At 38.1% G+C, this 16,424-nt stretch overlaps 7 non-coding genes across 7 annotated transcripts; 1 reads left to right on the forward strand and 6 right to left on the reverse strand.

Annotated features, from left to right (window-relative positions):
* The first annotated feature begins 498 nt into the window (after positions 1–498).
* On the forward strand, positions 499–570 carry Trnaq-uug (transfer RNA glutamine (anticodon UUG)). The gene has a single exon. It is a non-coding gene; the product is annotated as a tRNA-Gln (tRNA).
* A 5,741-nt stretch (positions 571–6,311) lies between these two features.
* Trnaq-cug (transfer RNA glutamine (anticodon CUG)) lies at positions 6,312–6,383 on the reverse strand. The gene has a single exon. It is a non-coding gene; the product is annotated as a tRNA-Gln (tRNA).
* A 3,590-nt stretch (positions 6,384–9,973) lies between these two features.
* Positions 9,974–10,045, reverse strand: Trnaq-uug (transfer RNA glutamine (anticodon UUG)). Its single transcript has one exon. It is a non-coding gene; the product is annotated as a tRNA-Gln (tRNA).
* Positions 10,046–10,474: 429 nt separating this feature from the next.
* Positions 10,475–10,546, reverse strand: Trnaq-cug (transfer RNA glutamine (anticodon CUG)). Its single transcript has one exon. It is a non-coding gene; the product is annotated as a tRNA-Gln (tRNA).
* Positions 10,547–11,991: 1,445 nt separating this feature from the next.
* Positions 11,992–12,063, reverse strand: Trnaq-cug (transfer RNA glutamine (anticodon CUG)). The gene has a single exon. It is a non-coding gene; the product is annotated as a tRNA-Gln (tRNA).
* Positions 12,064–15,653: 3,590 nt separating this feature from the next.
* Positions 15,654–15,725, reverse strand: Trnaq-uug (transfer RNA glutamine (anticodon UUG)). The gene has a single exon. It is a non-coding gene; the product is annotated as a tRNA-Gln (tRNA).
* A 429-nt stretch (positions 15,726–16,154) lies between these two features.
* Positions 16,155–16,226, reverse strand: Trnaq-cug (transfer RNA glutamine (anticodon CUG)). Its single transcript has one exon. It is a non-coding gene; the product is annotated as a tRNA-Gln (tRNA).
* Positions 16,227–16,424: the final 198 nt, after the last annotated feature.

Below are 16,424 nucleotides of genomic sequence, written 5' to 3' on the forward strand. Positions count from 1 at the left end.
CCATTGACACAGTCTGAAACGTATATGTAGAAAATTTCATTAAAAAATATCGATTTTTCAGACGGTTATGAGAAAGCAAAGTCAGCGGGGGCACGTTTCTATAGTTATGTCAATAAATTAGCTAAATGTCTGATGAACCTGTTGAGAAATGAATATTTCTGTACATACATACACGCATAAATACGTGCATACATACATACATACAGACAGACAGACAGACAGTACAACTGTCATATTCGTATACATATGCACTTGTGGGCACATACATATATGCATACATAAGGAAAAGAGAGAGAGAGAGAGAGAGAGAGAGAGAGAGAGAGAGAGAGAGAGAGAGAGAGAGCGGAAAGAGACAGAGAGAGTGGAAAGATTTGCGAACCAAGCCTGAAGTTAAGTGGAAGACGGACAGATTTCACGAATCAAAATTTTCTTTGCTTTATAAAACACCGTGGCTCAAAGTTTAATTTCAAGATAAAATGTTGCCAACTGATAATGTGAGGTTCTATGGTGTAATGGTTAGCACTCTGGACTTTGAATCCAGCGATCCGAGTTCAAGTCTCGGCAGAACCTTGTAAACTAAATTTTTTTTATTTTTACGCATCTGTCATTATTATCAAAACGTGTTACACTGATTTTCAACTAACAATAATTTCTTTGATGTTTTAGTATGTCAAATATTGTCATAATCATAAAGTCTCTATATCTATCTCTTCCTCCGAAGGAGAGCAAGTATCCGAAATGTTACACTTCTTTCTTCCTCGTATCATAAATTAAATTCCCTTGTTTGAACACTCTTTATTACTTTATGCCAACACACAACATCATTAATTTCTCGATGTTTACTGTTTCCCAGTTGTGAGTAAAGCAAATTGCTAGACATATGATTATTTGTCAATGACATCACGCTATGACTTGCATAAGAATTGTTCTGCTAATGTTTTTTTTTTGCGTGAGATTGATTAAACGAAAAAGATTAGTGATATGAAATAGAACTAGCAATTGAAACTGCATCACAAACTAAAGTCCACTTTAAGCTGGCTCTTGATGTTCTGTGCTCAAATCTCTCCAAAATTAACTTTGTTTCTCGTTTAGTAGGAGTCGGCAGAATCGTTAGCACACCGAGCTTAGCAGCATTTTGTCCGTCTTCATGTTCTGAGCTCAAATACCGCCGAGATCAACTTTGCCTTTCATCCCTTCGGGATCGATAAAATAACTACCAGTTGAGTTCTGGGTTCATTATAATCAATTTACTCCCTCTCTCGAAATTGCTGACCTTGTGTCAAAATTTGAAACCAGTATTCCTGTGAAATATCATAGATATGATTGGAACTTTAATTGAAAACTATGACTACGTCTTGTTTTATATTGGTTTCCTCTGGAGGAAGGGATATTGTCCATAGTTTTACAAGTTTCTCCAGACTAATGAAAATTGCTGATCAAAAAGAATAAAAATATGGGCAAAGATGGAACTTCAGAATTCCAGATGGTTGAACTTCTAAGAAGAAAGGTCTAGGAATAAATGCTTGTGATGTTACAAGCCTTTAACCATTGAAATTTTTGATACTTTCACACAATTAAATCTATCCACTCTCTACAACACCGTCATGTTTTTTTATGGTGAGGAATAATTAAAAAGAAAAGAATTTAATGAAAGAAAACAATGATGAAATTATGAATATTTGCTGGGGTTTTTTTTTTCTTTTTTCGTTGGACCGTAATGGAAAAAAATAAAATGAACATTTCTCCCAGTCGTTTGAAGATTTATATTTATATACAATTAGAATAATAATGTTATTGCCATAATCATAGGTCTTGTTTTCGATCGCTAGAAATAACAGCTGAAAGGCGGCGAGCTGGCAGACACGTTAGCACGCCGGGCGAAATACTTAGCGGTATTTCGTCTGTCTTTACGATCTGAGTTCGAATTCCGCCGAGGTCGACTTTGCCCTTCATCATTTCGGGGTCGATAAATTAAGTACCAGTTACGCACTGGGGTCGATGTAATCGACTTAATCCCTTTGTCTGTCCTTGTTTGTCCCCTCTATGTTTAGCCCCTTGTGGGCAGTACAGAAATAAGAAATAACAGCTGAAATGAAGCGAAAACACATGAATTGTCAATAAAAGAAAACAATGATGAAATAAAACAATGTAAGAAAATGAATTTTTTCAACTTTTTTTTTTACACAGAATGTAATGACAGATTTTTTTTTCCTGATTTTTAAAATGAGATGCAATAAAAGAAATGGGACTGAGCTATACACTCCGGTATCTTTTCATATAGATCACATCTTTTGTACTTGCGGCGTCAAAAACTCGCAGAGATACGAGTCCACTGTAGAACGGTGAGTATCACAGCATCGCCGTTTATTCCCTCGCTTAAGTGCTTTCTCCTTTTTGAGTATGGATCCCGTCTTGCGAGTTTACAAACTCAGTATAGTAGCTCACCATTCTATGGCAAAATTGGTACCCTGTGTAGTGGATATGTATCCTGTCGTAGTGAGTTGGTCTGTTGGGTTTGAATAAACTGCAGAGACTCGGTAATCGAAGTATAATTTCATTTATTTAGCATAAATGATACAGCGTTGATCGGACATCGAAACATATCACTACATTACAAACGTGTATAACTAGCTACGAGTTATATGCGGAGAAAGCATGTATTTGGTTCAGCTTGATTGATTGCAGTGAAAACCGCTGTTAGTACATGCGAGTATCTTGGCTGAGTTGATAGCAGTTAAAACCGCTTTTCGTACGTTCGAGTCAGAAACTAGATTCAGACTGCCCATCTATTGTTCCCGGTGTTGTATTTATAGTTAGCAGCATGGTAGACGATTTATTTTTAGCTACGGTGAAATTCTGCTGCTGATTTACAAAAAGGGCGTCAATTTGAGGTTTTCACTAAGGGAGCTGTCAATCTATTTTTAGCTATGATGAAATCTTAACTAACTCAATCTAAGGCTATAAGGTGTCCGTTACACCTGGTATCTAAGGAATATGCGAATATGCGTGTCACAGGTCATTGTAAATAGTTGTTTCCGGCAGAATTGATCGGCGAATGTAATCCTCGAGCGTGTCACGATATCGAGATGGCACGGCAGAAAGACAAAAAAAACTTCTCAAGTTTCACAACACACACCACCAAAAACCAACTGTTCGGGTAGCATTCGCCTCCGGTTTTTGTACTTTCTTCTCGAAAAGACTGTTTCGTCTGTAGTAACACCGTGCGCATGCGTAGTCTCACGCATGCGTGGAATTCAACAACCGAGCTTTCCCGCTTCATTCTGACTCTTTCTTGCTGGCCAGCGATTGAGCAAGGACGTGTCTAGCTGTCTCTCCATCTTTCGAACTCACGCTAGACAGCTCACATCAATATACCAACGTCCCAACAACCATGTTCTCACACACCGAAGACGTCTCGACAAACAAGATTAAAGATGTATATTTTCCACCATGAATAAATATTGTTTGTGTTGATAGTCTGGAGTTCAGCGTTCCGTTCAAATTCTTAATTTAATATAGGAAAGTCAGGTATACATCTAATGATGTATAACCCACTTCTCTATAAGTGGTGACCCCGACGTGATTCAGACACGCAGCCCGCTGAGCTACAATAACAACTATTTCTATATAACTGATAACCAACATTCCTATAAAGTGGTGACCCCGACTAAGAAACAAACGCGGCCATGGATTCTGGACTACTAACCTATAACTGGTGACCCCGACTAAAGAACAAATGCGGCCATGGAGACTGAACTACCAAGCAACGATGACCACCAACATCTCCAACCATAGTCAACACGACTTACTATGTACACCAAACTAAACCACCGCGGCAAATCTCTCTCTTCGATTCTGTTAGGTGACTTAGCTTCACCACGATAATAAACAGACAAGAATTACAGCCTGCGATACTTCCAATTGTATACTCAAGAACTTGGTATAAAACTCTCACGTGTACTGACTTTCTATCTGCTGTAATATCTCACATACATATAGACGGCCTGTCTTTTATTATGTTCTTATATGTCGCATTCACACTCTCACATACATATTTATGCCACACTAAATATCTCTTGTTATTCATTTTATACGGTTGTATTTATCATCTTCTATCGTCACATGCGAACAATTTCATCTTGGGTTAAAAATCTCATCAAGGTCGACGCTAATGGTCGTACAGAGATTATCTCTGTACGACCATCTGTAAAAGCGCACCTCTTCAAACACCATCATCACCAAGCAGCCTTTTCGCCACCAGCTTCGTTCAACCAAGATTACCACCGCGACGACAACAACTACTACTACCAACTACAAGCATTCCCCCGACGTCACCAACAGTTTCAACTGGACATCATTACCAACGTCACACCATTACCACCACACATACAGAACACAGCTATAGCAGTTCCTGCGCCGACGTCTTCACCACCAATATACTGTCTACCACAATGTCGTGCGCCAACAACCCCACCACCAGGGACACACCAGATCAACACACTCGGTTTTATCTTTACTGTATGAGTGGAATTTTCCACTCACGCACAACAGTCAGAACTAACCGACTAGGATATTTAATACCAGGTAACAGGTCTCAACTAGCATCCGACGCTCAACTATAGCTCTGCTCACTGACCACGAGATCCTGCGTATTAACATTCCAAATTTCCTTGTGTAACTTTTATAGAATATTCCGTACCAGGTAACCAGTCACAACTAGCATCCGACGCTCAACTACAGCTCTGCTCACGGACCACAACTTCCTGCGTATGGACATACTATAATCTTGTGTAACTCTTATACGAACTGGATCTTTTTCTCTACAGACACTTTTACTATGTTCTGTGTTTTTTCTCACACACACACTTGTGCACTCACACATTTTCTTTCATTTGTACATTGCATGCATGTTCTCACGAGTGCACATTCATTTCTTTCATTTTTCTTTGTGTGTGTTTGTGCTACATCTTGTGGGTGGTTTTCAGTGGCCATCCTGCCTCAGGCGTTCCAACAAAAAAATATATTATCGTGCGTTCCACACTGGCGAGGGGAGCCCTGTAGTAACACCGTGCGCATGCGTAGTCTCACGCATGCGTGGAATTCAACAACCAAGCTTTCCCGCTTCATTCTGACTCTTTCTTGCTGGCCAGCGATTGAGCAAGGACGTGTCTAGCTGTCTCTCCATCTTTCGAACTCACGCTAGACAGTTCACATCAATATACCAACGTCCCAACAACCATGTTCTCACACACCGAAGACGTCTCAACAAACAAGACTAAAGATGTATATTTTCCACCATGAATAAATATTGTTGAGTTGATAGTCTGGAGTTCAGCGTTGCCGTTAATATCTAATTTAATATAGGAAAGTCAGGTGTACATCTAATGATATATAACCCACTTTCCTATACGTCTATTTCAACAATTCTGCCGGGATCTCCAATTTTCATTGGATTGCGAAACAAATCTTCCGCGCAGATCTCCCGTAAATAATTTTGATAATCTACTGGTGCATTGCATCAATTCCAAATTCATCCTTACGAAACCTATTAATTGTTACTTCTCTAATCCAGCAGGAAAATGAACAAAATTAAACTTCTAAACAGAAGGGTTCCCCTTTCCAACCATGTACCTCTTCTAACGGACACAGACTCTCTACATTCTCTTCTACTACATCGCCAGTACAAGCAGCCATAGTGTAGTTTTATGAGTTTTTACGCTTCTTCTCCCTACGAAGAACTCCTTTTTCTTGTAAAAATATCGCCACTTCTTCCTCAGCCCTAATTTTCTCTGACAAAGTCAAACAATTTCTAGAGAAATCATTTATGCGAGACCGTGCACAAATGAAAAAAAATTCGACGAAGCAAATTCGTGACAACAAACAGTTTCGACTTCTGCTGTGAGGACACTGGCTTGAAGTTCATTATCTAAAATTACATTATGCAACTATAAATGATTCTAATCACTTTATTGTCAATTTTCCAAAACAATGAATGCAAAACTACATCAAGAGTACACTTTAAAAAATTTTCAGATTAAAATTTGTGGTGCAAGAATACGAGAAAGCTCCAAATATTGTTTATAATGTGAGAAAGAATAGAAATGTAGCGTTTCGGATATTTCTTCGGAGAAAGAGGAAAATATTAATGGTCTTATTGTGACATAAATCATGGTCGTTCCTTCGTCGATTTTAAAGTAAGCTTTTAATCAATATTCGCTTTGCTTTCCGCAAGTATTTTAAATATCATATTTCATCATACCAAATCATTGATTTTAAACTGATATGTTGAAATCAAAAGAAAACAGATACTTAGGTACTACCGAGACTTGAACTCGGATCGCTGGATTCAGAGTCCAGAGTGCTAACCATTACACCATAGAACCTCACTTGCTCGCAAGTGAACACTTAATCTTAAAATAAATATCATGTCACGTGCTTTTGTTATTTTTTTCATTGTATCAGTATGTAAGAGAGTTGTAGATTGGCCGAATCACTAGAAAATTAGAAAAACGCTACGTGGTTTTTTTATCTGTTCTACATCTTTATGCTCTGAGTTCAAATCCTGCTGTGGTAAAATTTGCCTTCATCCTTCCGACGATGATAAAACAGAGTACCAGTCAAGTACCAAAGTCGATATAACCGACAGTTTCTTTTCCATTAAATTCCTGTCGTTTTGCCTATTATAAATATTGTTATTATATTAAAAATACAGAGGCTTTGTATGAGGTTAAAAGAAACCTGTACTACAGAGTAAAGAGTGCAGTGGGAGTAGTACATTTTAATCCGGTTGTAAAGAATGACGTGTTAAAAATGTTTGACGACACACATGACTGACTCCATTAGAAAATAACATTTAATAATTGATATTGCTTAGCCACAGGTCACGTATCTGAACTGAATAGGCTTATGATCAAATGTTTTCAATTTTTGACCATCTCGTCTTATTTATCAGATGTATCGTATCTACACTTACATTTTATGACATACTAGCAGAGATACCCGGCGTTGCCCGTGTCACGTGGCATTGAAGAATTAGACTTTTCTTTTATATTTTCTCTAATGAACTGGAATACCTATGATTTTAATTTCATCAAAATTGGAGATTAAGAATTTTTAAGAGGGTTCCTTCCCTCTTTACACACCCTAGCAAAAATTCTCATCACGACATATTTATCCCATACTACTCATCTTTATGCCCAGATTCCAAAATCCAAATCTTAGAAAACCTTTTAAAAACTTTTTGCTCCTGAAAAATGGAGCTCTAAAATGTGGGAGTTAAGACCCCTATTAGAGGAGGGGGTCCTAAAGACAACCAGAGAGGTTGAATTGTTGAGAATCTTTTTTAACTTGTGTCTTATATCCATTGTTCAAATTTCTTTGAAATCGGAAATATATGAATGTTCACTGGATTTGTAAAAGCGAGCGAAGCTAGAGGAAACCATAAAACGAATGATCACAATAAGCAGTCAGCTACCCTACCCTAATCGTCACCACTCCCCAATGTAGGATCCTTGACCATAGAGGTGACCGGCACAGTAGTAAGATGCATTACGGATCTATAGCAATTGGAAGGGTATGACCCAACTCAAATAAACATTAACAACTGTGTGACGTGAGGGCTAAGGAGAAATGAAAGTGTCACCTCTGGATTTTTCCAATGATCACTACACCGATAGGTAACTGAACAGAATAAATTTGCAATCTATAAATCTCTCTGAATGACCAATCACTTACCTGTAAAGGACTTGAAATCAGTGTTACCATCTGGGGACTATCTCTGACCCAGTGATAATAAAAGGACACAAAGGAGGTCTGCAAGCAAAATAACTTTTCTCAAAATAACACTTTGCAACTGAATCGATGGAGGCAAAGATGCGTCTCTTTTACTTGACAATTTATGCACCACATTGCAGAAATCACAATCTAAGTATATCTCAAAGCAAACTTTTACACTGTTGTACCATTGAATTACAAATAACGCTCATCTTGTATCCTCGAGTGACGCTACAGCTTCCAAGACTACAATTGTATCCGTCTTGGCTTAGAAAAATTGACTAAATTGTGGGGATTAAGCCCCCACTAAGGGGTCTTACTAACTCTTAAGAAGTTGAAATTTTAGGAATATTTGAAGCTGGGTGGGATTTATTGGTCGTTTTAATTTTTATCAGTAAATTCTGCCTAGCTCTGGGGCAATTTCGCCTACTCTTGGTTAGAGACTTTTTCAAGACTTTTAATGAATTTCAAAGTACAAAACTCTAATCTTCTTGGAAGTAGGATTCGCTGACTTCAGTGCACTTACTGTTGCGCTCCTGCCACTTCATGAGGACCCCTGGAAGGTCTTCAAAGTGAAGGTGTCCAGGACTCTCGTCACAGCCTCCTTCCACTTTTCCTTCAACTTGGAAAACAACCAAAATCAAAGGGTGCAAGGTCTGGACGGTAGGATCGGTGAGAGACAGTCTTGTTGCCTATCTCTGTCAAGTAGATAGGCATCAAAAGGTAGATTCGAGACGCATTCCAGATGTTTTGAGATTTTTTAGGAGAGGCTAAAACTGTTCTAGATTATTAGAAAAAAAATGCAGACGACAGTTATCGACACGATCTGTATTGTATCCTAGTTATATTCCTTTGTATCTTCCCTTTTTCAAAGAGGGACAATTCTCTAAAACTTGTCTTTCTATTCTTCAAACGCGAAAATTTATTCCCAATTCAGAAAACACGATAAATCAAAAATAAAAGATAAAAGATTTCAGTAGCATTGCAAGATGATAAAAAAAAAAAAGGAAAAAAGATTTCAGTAGCATTGCAAGATAATAAAAATGGAAAAAAGATTTCACACACTCCACTACGATGTTTTATTTAAAGCTAAGCGACATCTAGATCGTGTTGATTAACTGTCGTCTGCATGTTAGCTATTAGTTTTAATGCCCAGAGAGACGGTAAGTTTTAACGTAATCCTTTCTACTATAGGCACAAGTCTTGAAATTTGTGGGGAGGGGACTAGTCGATTACATCGACCCCGGCGGAATTTGAACTCAGAACGTAGTGACGTGCGAAATACCGCCAAGCATTTCGTCCAGCGTGCTAACGATTCTGCCAGCCCGCCGCCTTACGTTTTAACACTTAATAAGGCCGAGGGAAAGTACTTTAGTGTAGGGTTCAGGGTACTAAAAATACCCCCATTCTAGGATCTCACATATGTTATTGTGGTAAGTTGAAAAACTTCGATTATTTGACTTTATCCATGCCATTAGCTGACAAAACGACCAACGATTGTCATTGACTTATTAATCCAGCAGGCCGCCGTTTTCGTCTTAAGTCTCTGGACACTTCCTTTATATATACACGGACGTATGTAAGTTTGTATGTGTATATATATTCATATATATGTATATGTGTGTGTCTTTGTGTGTGTGCGCGTGTGCGTGTGTGTCTGTGTGTGTATGTGCGTGTGTGTGTGTGTGCGTGTGTGTATGTGTGTGTGTGTGTTTTGTGCCCTATAACACTTGACAACCGGTGTTGTTTGTTTACAATCCAATATCTTAGCGGTTGGATAAAAATGATCGATGGAATATGTACAGAAGTCGATTTGTTCGACTAAAAAACCTCATCGTTGTGCTGCAATATGGCCGCAATCCAGTGACTGAAACAATAAAAAAAATAATCTTTTCTACTCTAGGCACAAGGCCCGAAATTTTGGGGGAGGGGGCCAGTCGATTAGATCGATTCAAGTACGCAACTGGTACTTAATTTATCGACCCTGAAAGGATGAAAGGCAAAGTCGACCTCGGCGGAATTTGAACTCAGAACGTAAAGACAGACGAAATACCGCTAAGCATTTCAACCGGCATGCTAACGTTCCTGCCAGCTCGCCGCCTAAAATAATAATAATAATAATAATAATAATAATAACATAATGACTCACTCCAAAATCAATGAGAATCAATATTTATTTTTTAAAAAGCCTGTAATTAATAGGTTCTACCGAGACTTGAACTCGGATCGCTGGATTCAAAGTCCAGAGTGCTAACCATTACACCATAGAACCACTCCGCAATCGAGCCAAAGTTTTATCTTCAAATAGAATCTTGAAATAGAATCCATTCTCATCTCATGCATTATAAGGAATATTAAATCAACTCAGTACTTTGGCTCTTATTTCATCAACAACCCAGAAAAATTAAATGTAAAGTTGATTTCGGTAAGATTGGAACACAGAACGTAAAGACGTAGCTTAAAGTGACCGGTGACTCAGAGATAAACTCCCATTGAGTACAGCTTGTAATGCAGTTTCCATGGTTTGTTGTAAGTATTTCACGTCACTGATATGTTCATCAATCTTGAGGAAGGAACAGGAACAGTAGAACAGTACGAGTTCTATTTCTGCCATTGTGTGACGTCATTTATTTATTTATTTTAAAAAATACTGATTTTTTTTTACATACCCATTCTAACAAATAAGTACCGAAACAAAAAAAGGTTCTACCGAGACTTGAACTCGGATCACTGGATTCAGAGTCCAGTGTGCTAACCATTACACCATAGAACCAGTTAAAAGTCGATGCGAAGTTTTATCTTCAAATAGAATCTTGTTGCATGCGTTTTCAACGTTATTTTTATTATGCTTTTATGTATACATGTATATTTGATGTTCTTGCTATCTCCTGACCGATTGTGATTAAGCATATATCCGATCGAAGGCGTTTAAACTGCAACCATTGCTTTGGTTTAAGGGTATCTAAGGCTACATCATCTAGTTATAAGTGGGAGATTTGACTGCTATTTCTTGCAAGTCAAGATACTACAAAGACTTAGACACTCCCGTGAATATATAAATGAAAATTGTCCCGTGATAGTATTATCGAAAATTCTTTGGTATTTCCTCATAATCGAAGATGCCGAAGTGTTTAAAATTCTATTAAAATTTCATTCACGTCGATGACGCTCTGTAGGAATATTTTATTCGCCTCAGGACTTGGCAAGTACTCCCTTTTGTTGTGCCCTAATCACGCAAACACACGCTCAATCACTCGGATATTTTCCACCTAAATGGTAAGCCTGTTGATTAGCATGAATTCGCTCGCCAAGGTACTCCAGCCGCCGTGGGATCTCTTCATTCTATCTTCTCTAAAACTACAACAATTGTCTCTGCTCCTCGAAGTTGACTGGTTTCGCTTCACTTTCACTTAAACACTCGCGACTCACTCGTGCTTCTGTTTCTCATCAATCCACTCCCAAGTGCATGTAGACATGGTGGTACTATCGAGTTGTGGAGCACTCACTGGTGAAACTAGGATTACTAACCTGTATTTTTCTGATGATGTGGTTATTCTTGCTGAGTCTCTTGGGGTCCTAAGGAGTGTGCTCCTGTCACTGAACGAAGAAGCAGAACCACTTGATCGTGGAGTTTCTTTGGTAAAGACAAAGAACCAATCTCAAATCTGTTGTCGGTGGAAATGTCAACGTTATTGACTGCTTCACTTATCTCGTAATTGTGATCCACACCAGCTTTAATTACGAGTTAGGAGTCTTTAGAAGACTTGGACATATTGGTGCAGTTGGAGATGGAACTCGCCAACTGTCGACGAATAAAAGTGACCTATTAATGTATAGGGACATGGTAATAATTAAAGACGGCGTTGTCAAGGTTCAACCCCCAGAAGAGATTTTATTGACAGAGAAAAAAGAAACAATTATATCTAAAACATACAGCCAAAAAGGGAAAAAAATCGAGCGAGTAAGTGAGGAGAAGGTAGAGAAATGTCTAAAGCCCAAGATATCACATCTAGCCAGAGGGAAAAAGTTCGGTACCATCGAAGTACACCTAAAAAACATTGAAACTGCACAACTGCACTCGGTAAAATCCTTGGAAACGGAGGAAGGTTTTAATCAATATTCGCTTTGCTTTCCGCAAGTATTTTAAATATCATATTTCATCATACCAAATCATTGATTTTAAACTGATATGTTGAAATCAAAAGAAAACAGATACTTAGGTTCTACCGAGACTTGAACTCGGATCGCTGGATTCAGAGTCCAGAGTGCTAACCATTACACCATAGAACCTCACTTGCTCGCAAGTGAACACTTAATCTTAAAATAAATATCATGTCACGTGCTTTTGTTATTTTTTTCATTGTATCAGTATGTAAGAGAGTTGTAGATTGGCCGAATCACTAGAAAATTAGAAAAACGCTACGTGGTTTTTTTATCTGTTCTACATCTTTATGCTCTGAGTTCAAATCCTGCTGTGGTAAAATTTGCCTTCATCCTTCCGACGATGATAAAACAGAGTACCAGTCAAGTACCAAAGTCGATATAACCGACAGTTTCTTTTCCATTAAATTCCTGTCGTTTTGCCTATTATAAATATTGTTATTATATTAAAAATACAGAGGCTTTGTATGAGGTTAAAAGAAACCTGTACTACAGAGTAAAGAGTGCAGTGGGAGTAGTACATTTTAATCCGGTTGTAAAGAATGACGTGTTAAAAATGTTTGACGACACACATGACTGACTCCATTAGAAAATAACATTTAATAATTGATATTGCTTAGCCACAGGTCACGTATCTGAACTGAATAGGCTTATGATCAAATGTTTTCAATTTTTGACCATCTCGTCTTATTTATCAGATGTATCGTATCTACACTTACATTTTATGACATACTAGCAGAGATACCCGGCGTTGCCCGTGTCACGTGGCATTGAAGAATTAGACTTTTCTTTTATATTTTCTCTAATGAACTGGAATACCTATGATTTTAATTTCATCAAAATTGGAGATTAAGAATTTTTAAGAGGGTTCCTTCCCTCTTTACACACCCTAGCAAAAATTCTCATCACGACATATTTATCCCATACTACTCATCTTTATGCCCAGATTCCAAAATCCAAATCTTAGAAAACCTTTTAAAAACTTTTTGCTCCTGAAAAATGGAGCTCTAAAATGTGGGAGTTAAGACCCCTATTAGAGGAGGGGGTCCTAAAGACAACCAGAGAGGTTGAATTGTTGAGAATCTTTTTTAACTTGTGTCTTATATCCATTGTTCAAATTTCTTTGAAATCGGAAATATATGAATGTTCACTGGATTTGTAAAAGCGAGCGAAGCTAGAGGAAACCATAAAACGAATGATCACAATAAGCAGTCAGCTACCCTACCCTAATCGTCACCACTCCCCAATGTAGGATCCTTGACCATAGAGGTGACCGGCACAGTAGTAAGATGCATTACGGATCTATAGCAATTGGAAGGGCATGACCCAACTCAAATAAACATTAACAACTGTGTGACGTGAGGGCTAAGGAGAAATGAAAGTGTCACCTCTGGATTTTTCCAATGATCACTACACCGATAGGTAACTGAACAGAATAAATTTGCAATCTATAAATCTCTCTGAATGACCAATCACTTACCTGTAAAGGACTTGAAATCAGTGTTACCATCTGGGGACTATCTCTGACCCAGTGATAATAAAAGGACACAAAGGAGGTCTGCAAGCAAAATAACTTTTCTCAAAATAACACTTTGCAACTGAATCGATGGAGGCAAAGATGCGTCTCTTTTACTTGACAATTTATGCACCACATTGCAGAAATCACAATCTAAGTATATCTCAAAGCAAACTTTTACACTGTTGTACCATTGAATTACAAATAACGCTCATCTTGTATCCTCGAGTGACGCTACAGCTTCCAAGACTACAATTGTATCCGTCTTGGCTTAGAAAAATTGACTAAATTGTGGGGATTAAGCCCCCACTAAGGGGTCTTACTAACTCTTAAGAAGTTGAAATTTTAGGAATATTTGAAGCTGGGTGGGATTTATTGGTCGTTTTAATTTTTATCAGTAAATTCTGCCTAGCTCTGGGGCAATTTCGCCTACTCTTGGTTAGAGACTTTTTCAAGACTTTTAATGAATTTCAAAGTACAAAACTCTAATCTTCTTGGAAGTAGGATTCGCTGACTTCAGTGCACTTACTGTTGCGCTCCTGCCACTTCATGAGGACCCCTGGAAGGTCTTCAAAGTGAAGGTGTCCAGGACTCTCGTCACAGCCTCCTTCCACTTTTCCTTCAACTTGGAAAACAACCAAAATCAAAGGGTGCAAGGTCTGGACGGTAGGATCGGTGAGAGACAGTCTTGTTGCCTATCTCTGTCAAGTAGATAGGCATCAAAAGGTAGATTCGAGACGCATTCCAGATGTTTTGAGATTTTTTAGGAGAGGCTAAAACTGTTCTAGATTATTAGAAAAAAAATGCAGACGACAGTTATCGACACGATCTGTATTGTATCCTAGTTATATTCCTTTGTATCTTCCCTTTTTCAAAGAGGGACAATTCTCTAAAACTTGTCTTTCTATTCTTCAAACGCGAAAATTTATTCCCAATTCAGAAAACACGATAAATCAAAAATAAAAGATAAAAGATTTCAGTAGCATTGCAAGATGATAAAAAAAAAAAAGGAAAAAAGATTTCAGTAGCATTGCAAGATAATAAAAATGGAAAAAAGATTTCACACACTCCACTACGATGTTTTATTTAAAGCTAAGCGACATCTAGATCGTGTTGATTAACTGTCGTCTGCATGTTAGCTATTAGTTTTAATGCCCAGAGAGACGGTAAGTTTTAACGTAATCCTTTCTACTATAGGCACAAGTCTTGAAATTTGTGGGGAGGGGACTAGTCGATTACATCGACCCCGGCGGAATTTGAACTCAGAACGTAGTGACGTGCGAAATACCGCCAAGCATTTCGTCCAGCGTGCTAACGATTCTGCCAGCCCGCCGCCTTACGTTTTAACACTTAATAAGGCCGAGGGAAAGTACTTTAGTGTAGGGTTCAGGGTACTAAAAATACCCCCATTCTAGGATCTCACATATGTTATTGTGGTAAGTTGAAAAACTTCGATTATTTGACTTTATCCATGCCATTAGCTGACAAAACGACCAACGATTGTCATTGACTTATTAATCCAGCAGGCCGCCGTTTTCGTCTTAAGTCTCTGGACACTTCCTTTATATATACACGGACGTATGTAAGTTTGTATGTGTATATATATTCATATATATGTATATGTGTGTGTCTTTGTGTGTGTGCGCGTGTGCGTGTGTGTCTGTGTGTGTATGTGCGTGTGTGTGTGTGTGCGTGTGTGTATGTGTGTGTGTGTGTTTTGTGCCCTATAACACTTGACAACCGGTGTTGTTTGTTTACAATCCAATATCTTAGCGGTTGGATAAAAATGATCGATGGAATATGTACAGAAGTCGATTTGTTCGACTAAAAAACCTCATCGTTGTGCTGCAATATGGCCGCAATCCAGTGACTGAAACAATAAAAAAAATAATCTTTTCTACTCTAGGCACAAGGCCCGAAATTTTGGGGGAGGGGGCCAGTCGATTAGATCGATTCAAGTACGCAACTGGTACTTAATTTATCGACCCTGAAAGGATGAAAGGCAAAGTCGACCTCGGCGGAATTTGAACTCAGAACGTAAAGACAGACGAAATACCGCTAAGCATTTCAACCGGCATGCTAACGTTCCTGCCAGCTCGCCGCCTAAAATAATAATAATAATAATAATAATAATAATAACATAATGACTCACTCCAAAATCAATGAGAATCAATATTTATTTTTTAAAAAGCCTGTAATTAATAGGTTCTACCGAGACTTGAACTCGGATCGCTGGATTCAAAGTCCAGAGTGCTAACCATTACACCATAGAACCACTCCGCAATCGAGCCAAAGTTTTATCTTCAAATAGAATCTTGAAATAGAATCCATTCTCATCTCATGCATTATAAGGAATATTAAATCAACTCAGTACTTTGGCTCTTATTTCATCAACAACCCAGAAAAATTAAATGTAAAGTTGATTTCGGTAAGATTGGAACACAGAACGTAAAGACGTAGCTTAAAGTGACCGGTGACTCAGAGATAAACTCCCATTGAGTACAGCTTGTAATGCAGTTTCCATGGTTTGTTGTAAGTATTTCACGTCACTGATATGTTCATCAATCTTGAGGAAGGAACAGGAACAGTAGAACAGTACGAGTTCTATTTCTGCCATTGTGTGACGTCATTTATTTATTTATTTTAAAAAATACTGATTTTTTTTTACATACCCATTCTAACAAATAAGTACCGAAACAAAAAAAGGTTCTACCGAGACTTGAACTCGGATCACTGGATTCAGAGTCCAGTGTGCTAACCATTACACCATAGAACCAGTTAAAAGTCGATGCGAAGTTTTATCTTCAAATAGAATCTTGTTGCATGCGTTTTCAACGTTATTTTTATTATGCTTTTATGTATACATGTATATTTGATGTTCTTGCTATCTCCTGACCGATTGTGATTAAGCATATATCCGATCGAAGGCGTTTAAACTGCAACCATTGCTTTGGTTTAAGGGTATCTAAGGCTA

Source organism: Octopus bimaculoides, chromosome 1 (assembly GCF_046866305.1).
Source record: "Octopus bimaculoides isolate indiv1 chromosome 1, ASM4686630v1, whole genome shotgun sequence".
NCBI lineage: Eukaryota > Metazoa > Mollusca > Cephalopoda > Octopoda > Octopodidae > Octopus > Octopus bimaculoides.